This window comes from Loxodonta africana, chromosome 4 (assembly GCF_030014295.1).
Source record: "Loxodonta africana isolate mLoxAfr1 chromosome 4, mLoxAfr1.hap2, whole genome shotgun sequence".
Classification (NCBI taxonomy): domain Eukaryota; kingdom Metazoa; phylum Chordata; class Mammalia; order Proboscidea; family Elephantidae; genus Loxodonta; species Loxodonta africana.
Window position 1 is genome coordinate 163693564 of NC_087345.1, and position 7074 is coordinate 163700637.

The following is a 7074-nucleotide window of genomic DNA, read 5'->3' on the forward strand; positions in this document are numbered from 1 at the left end:
ATATGGAATACATCAGGTATTTCATTATAATGTGACTAGAATGTAAATGCCTAAAACAAGTTACATAGAATCATAGAAAGCAGCAAAGATAATAATTTCATTTCACTGTAATTCTATTAACAGTTTAAGGACATTCAATTAAAAACCACGTTTTAGTTTACAGTTCCAATTTACTGGTACCTAAATTTTTAAAATTTTTATAGTAAAATACTAAAAAGTAGTGCTATTTACATTCTCTAGCAATCCCCTTCCAATCCTTTGCTTTATTACTTTTCTGAATATGTCTACTTGATAGCAATCATGATCAAACACTTAAATATTGATATACATTTTTTTATTTCCCTTTTTAATGATCGGTGTTATTTCTTAAGTGTTCTATGAGAAATCAATATAGTTCAAAGATTTTAAAGATTTTTAAATCCAAAATTAAGATGAACACTTGCATTCATTTATCCAACATATAGAATTTGTTGAGGTCTAGGGTCACTTGAGAAATGAATGTGTTGAAATAAATATGCATATACAGGAAGTTCAAGGTTTATAACTCTTTTTGTCAACTAGGAATTTAAGGGTAATTTTATTATCTCTTGCTTTAGGAGACTGCTGTATAGGATACTAAATACCTGGAGGAAAGTATACTTGGTAGTGTATATTTGGTGGTAGATGGAGGAATAGCAGGGTGGTGGGAAGGCTATGAGGTAATCATATACCTTTTTTATCTACATATTTGTCTGAAAACACTTTTCGTTTGTTTTCAGCTAAATATTTGGCAATGTGTTCAGTGCCTCAGGCAGTATCTTAGATAATTGTAATGCTCGAAACATAAAAGAACAAAATAACATCTATCAGCTAAAAATTTATAGTTTTCATGTCACAAATAAAAATTATATATAAGCCATTGATCTTAAGTGATATTAAGGAAAATTCTACAATTACAAAATCATATTGCTGAATAAAAAGTCTTGCTACAGTAAGTGCTATATTTTATCAAAGTCAGTATTCTTTTTAAAATAAAACTTCAAAAATGAAAATACAGTGGTTTTCACACAAAGCTTTTATGTATTGTTTTCAGTTCTTCACCTTATAATAGAAATCATCTGGATTGAACTGTTTTTAAACATGTAGAACACCCAGCTGATTTGGTACTTTAGGAATAATAAGCTACTGAAATTCTTGGTTACTAGCAAGGATCTAAACACAATTATAACAATTTCATAAATCAATTGTATCCTCCCCTTGAAGATTGTGAAGCAAAATTAACTTATTTGATACCTACACAAACAACGCTTTGTTTCTTCATCAACAGACTATAAGCTGTTTTCAATTATTGCACTGAAATTCTGTCTTCTAAAATTAACAAGTGAATGAAAGCATTCAAATACTGTACATCTACTGAGGACAACCCAGAGTGGAGCTATCCAATTGTATTTCTAATTGTATTTTGCTTATTTACATAATTTATTTTCCACTGAGGAAGGAGTGATTACCTAATTTTTAAAAACTAAACAACTTGAAGAAACTCCTAAAGTAGTATTTTAGCATTATCAACAGTGTGAAGTAAAATTGCTCATTTGAAATGGCATCTAGAAATTGCTATTGAAATTCTTCATTTAGAATATTGAACATAAAATACAGTAGTTATGTTAGACCTTTTACTGTGCCCTTGCTTACAAAGACAGGAAAACTAGAAACAAATGTATAGATAATTAAGCAAAATAGACGTTTTCTGGTTAGGTGAAACAAAGGAGAGTTTTATGTGTGTGGAGAGGGAGTGGTGGAGTGCAGAATTCTTGCCTGCCTTCCTCACAGGAAGAACAGACAAATCTCTAACTTGGTGTGATGTCAAGGGCAACTGCAAGGAGTGCATCCTCCCCAAATCCTTTCCTTATCCATTTATTGATTCCCTCTGCATTTCTATCGTTTAAAAGTTTTAACCAACCTAAAATCCAGATACTTCTCAGAAAACTCACACTCTAAGGTGTTGTCAATTATTTATACTTTTGCATGAGTGCCAGATCCCTTCCTAAGAACAAACCTTGGTGGGAGGAAGAGAGTGTCAGTAATTAACAGGGATATGGAGAGGAGAGTTTGAGGAGATGGGAGTGGGGCAGAGGAAGGGTGAAGATAGGAACTGTTGAGCAACAGAGACAGACTTCGACTCTACAGTTTTACCTGGTCAAAACTAGCTAGATAACGTCCCATTAGTGGGATAGTGGATCTATAACACTTCATTTTATACCACTCCTTATATCTAGGCAATTATCAGTGCTGAGTGTAATAAAAAAATGAATTAGACATTTCAGGTGCAATCTGATACTCAGACCATTAAAGTTATGCCTATAAAATAAAATAGAAAGTAAAATATTAGTTTTGTTGTATATTTGACAATCAGAAAATTTGTCTATGCAAATCAAGTTAACCAGATGGTTGCTGTTTTATAAGCTGTGCTAATAAATGCTATGACTAGATATTGTCTCTTAAATCATTTTCTGGTAGATTTGAGGGTTCCCCCCCTACTGATTAGGTTAATGACTGGTTTCCACACTGCGTGGAAATTAGAACATTCGTCAGTTCAAACTTCACTGTTAATATAGCCAAACAATCATGTAACGGTTCAGTTCTGTCAAATATAAACCAGACTCAGATTTTTTTTTTTCTAACAAACTGGTTCCAGCTCATTCAAGATTCCATGCTGAAAACAGCATTTAGCAGTTTTCAGACTAATTCCAAACAAACGAAGAGTAACGGATCATCAATAACTAAGCTTAGCTTCACAATTTAAAGTGAAAAACTGTTGGTCAAATGCTAATGACATAAATGTGAAATTTACGTGTCTCTTGTTCTCAGATATTGAACAAAAAGAACTAAACACTGAATTAGCCAATACCAAAAAATATTGAAATATAATTTCTAGTTCATTTATCTTGTATAATTGATTATCCTTCTTTGCAGTTCAATAACTTATTAGTGATCAAAGATGTGTTTCTACAAATTAAATTCTTTAAGCTCAGACAACTTTTCTCCATAGTGCAGCATTTCATAATAAGTTTAGAGACATGTTGCTGATTTTGGAAGCTGATTTGTACAGGAATTGTTGAGCTTGTAATACACTCTCAGATACATCCAGACTTGTAGGGATTCTGAACTGTTTCCTAACTGGTTATTTGCTTCCTGAGTCCAATTCTAATAGCCTGTGAGCTTCTCCTGCCCCATCTGACTTGATTCTGGTTTCTTATTATGTAATTGCAGCCTGGATTTTTTTTTTTTTCTCCTGTTAGCTTTGACTTGACAAATAAACTGATCTCTGAAATTTGAGCATACTTTTTAAATGTTTGTTTGATTTTGAAAAAGTCCGTATCTGATTATCTGATCACAGCCTGCTGATCCTACTGAAGCTAACATGGTGGCTCAGCAAGAAGTCAGTACTATTTCTTCTGGTAGCATGACCAGCTGACCACCTGCCGTTCAGTAAGACTAGGGACCTGTCGCCCCTTGGTCGGGTTTTCCCTCTCAGCTGTACCTAGTATCAGTAGCTTGTGAAGAAGTAGCTTGTGTGCTTCCATCAGAACAAACCAGGAAAAATACTGCCCTTGCAACACTTCACAGTTGTGCTCGAGCTTCCCTCAATCGTATATTAACTAACCAGTGAGTAATACTTTTTTAGTTTGTTGATTGCCAAAGATTACCTTTTACCAGGTTTATCTGAGAACCTTGCCAATTAGTCCATCTTTAGCTAAAAAGAAAATACGAACTATCCCCACATAGAACATTGTCCCACTCGCTTGCTTTGGACATAACCATCAGGAGGGAGCAATTGCTAGAGGAAGACATCATGTTTGAAGTAGAGGCCAGTGAGGGTGAGGGAGACCCTCGCTGAGATGGGTTGACACAACAGCAGCAATGATGGACTTGAACATGCTGGCGATTATGAGGGTGATACAGGGCTGGGCAAGTTTTGTTCTGTTGTATGTAAGGTTGCCATGGGTTGGAGTTGACTCAATAGCACCTAACATCCTACTTATCTTCTTAGAACTAGGCCTCCAGGTTGTGGAGTGTGAATAATACAAAGGTCTTGAGGAAGACCTCAGTGTCCCTGGCCTTGTCTTGGTCTTCATGCTTGAAAACTGTGGTTCTGTCTTCACTGATACTGAGCCACCTAATTCTGGGCCACTGCCTTTTTGGGCTCTATTGTGGTTTTACTAAATCCTGGCACATCTGCAAAGCATTTCTACCAGCAATTTAACTATAAGGTGTCAAAGCCAGGTTGTGCTCTGTACAGAAAGTTAAGTAATATTGGTGTTTTAACCAACTGTTTTCAGTTCTCTCAAAATCCTATACTTCTCTATAGGATTTTGACATAAATAAATGGGTGGCAGGGCCTAACCCTACTAATGAGTATTCTACTTTCAAGAGAATTTGTTTTGGTCTTATTCTTAGATGTATCCAGCTATAAATAACTCATGCAGAGGTATGTTAAAGACCTGCCTATAGTTTAAAAAAATGTACTTTTCTGAATGTAATGGTATTTCATTTATTCTTTATAAGTTTGTGAGGAAAGTATTATTAAATCTATTTTACAGAAATGCAAGCATTTGTTCTTGGCTAATATAACAACTTACACTGAGCCAAAAAAAAAAAAAAAGAAAGAAACCCACTGCTGTCAACTTGATTCCAACTCATAGTGACCCTATAGGACAGAGTAGAATTTCCCCATGGGTTTTCCATATAGCACCTGGTAGATTCAAACTGCTGACCTTTTGGTTAGCAGCCAAACTCTTAACCACTCTGCCTCCAGGGTTTCCACATTTAGCCAAGTGTTGTGCAAAGTGCTCCACATGTAACTCTGTGAAGTGGGTACAATTATTCTCCTAAGAAAGCTTAGGATAGTTAGTAAAGTGACTGAGATTCTTGTTGATGTTACTAATGGCCTCCATGTTGTCAAATCCAGTGGATCCTTTTCTATCCTTATCTTATGCAATCTCATAGCACCATTTACCCTCTTTGGTTGATACTAAACTTGCTTGATTTTCTTACTTTTTTGGTCCTCTTTTTTTTTTTTTTTTTTTACTGCCTCTTCTTTATCTTAACTCTCAATGATAGAGTTCCTTAGGACAAGGTCCTGTCCCTTTTCTTGTTCTGTCCTCCCTCCCTAAATGATCCCAGCCATTCCCATAGCTTCTATTATAATCTGTATGCCTACAATGACAACACTTACACTTCTCTCCCAGATTTCTTCTCTGAGCACCAAATTATTTATCCAACAATCTGTTTGACCTCACCATTGAACTGTTCGTGGGTATGTAAAACCACATAACATAGACAAAGCGGAATCCTTGATCTTCCCCCTACAAATCTGCTCTTCTCTATTCTCAGTGAATGGCATCATCTTTTACCCAGTTGCTCAAGTCAGAAACCTGGAAGTAATTTCTTTAAATTGCCTAAATCCAATCCATTACCAAGTTCTATCAGTTTCATTCCTCAAAATATCTCCTGTCTATTTTTTCCTGTCTCGACTACCACCATATTAGTAAAAGCCACTGTCAACTTTCCTCTGGACTACTATAACTTCCTAATGGATTTCCCTTCTGCCTTGCCCCTGAAATCCATTCTCTACACAGTCATTATAATCTTTTTTTTAGCAAAATTTTTACAGAAGAGTACACAAATTATAAATGTACAGCTCAATGAACACGCCTTTGTAAGCAGCACTCAGGTGAAGAAATAGAATGGTATCAGAATCCCACTTATACTCTTTCCCAGTTATTAGCTTCTCAAAGTACCCACTATCCTGACTTCTATCACCATAGATTAATTTTGGTTGTTTCTGAAATTTATATAACTGGTATGCAAGTTTCAAATCATAAAACAAATCATGACACTCTACTGCTTGAACCCCTCAATGACTTTCCTTTCCACTTACGGTAAAACACAAACACATGGCCCTGGTCTATAAATCCCATCATAATCTGGCCTCTACATACTTTCCCCAGCTCAGCTCCTGCCATTTCCCCCTTGCTCAGTATGCTCCAGTTCACATGAACTCATTTCAGTGCTTTGAATATGTCCAGCTTTGAACTCAGGGCCTTTGCATATGCTGTATTCTCTGCCGGAATGTTAGTTCCAGCAAGGCTGGTTCTTCTCACACCCGACTTCTCACCTTAAGGGTCACTTTGACCGCAGGTATCTAATACACATCTCCCATCCTCTTGCCATAGGAACAACACTTCTGAAGAAGGCTGTTGTCTATCAGGGGTAGCTCAGTATAAGTAGAGTTTTTTGCTTGCTTGCTTGCTTGTTTGCTTGAGCAGTTATGCATAAATTCAATTTATGGGGTATTTAAACTGGTTAAATTTGATTTTAAAAGAATTTGGTTAAAAAGGAAGCTGGAGGAAGAAGAAAAGAAATGCCAGAGATAGCAGAATGTGTAGAGCCTGCTTTGCTGTCTTCCATGAGGTGAGATAAAACAACTCCCTTATGCAGGACTCTTATCACCTATTTCAGATTCCTTGGTGGGAGGAGGGGAGCCACAACCCTTTCTTTTAAAATGCAAATATAAAGTCTATCAGTCTTGCATACCCTCTCTGTGAATAACTATGGTTATATTGTAGTGGAGAGCACTGGGCACCTGGAGGGCAGAGAAGTGTGTGGGAGAGAAGCAAAGACTCGTTCTGCATATTTGGCCATTTTCCCCAGGTCCCAGGTGGCAGATTCCTGGAGTGAAACGTCTTCGTAGTAAATTGAAACACTCATCATCCTAGATTATGTATATCTCAATTTATGTGACTTGAACTTGGATTACTTGGGATTCCACTTTACCATATTCCCTGAAGTTTCCTCCTACTGTGATCAAATAGTTTCACACTGCAGAAGCAGACATTTGGGAGGAAAGGACCTGGTGAGAAGACAGGGCAAGGCCAGTGGGCCCAAGGACACTGCCCAGTGAAGAATAACACCTATCCCTGAGGAAACAGAGATACAAAGTTGCCCTCACTGGGACGTCAAAACCATGCTGCCTTGAGTGCTGTTAGTAGCTCCCCAAGTCAGCTCTCCTCCCATCACATACAACGCCTTGCC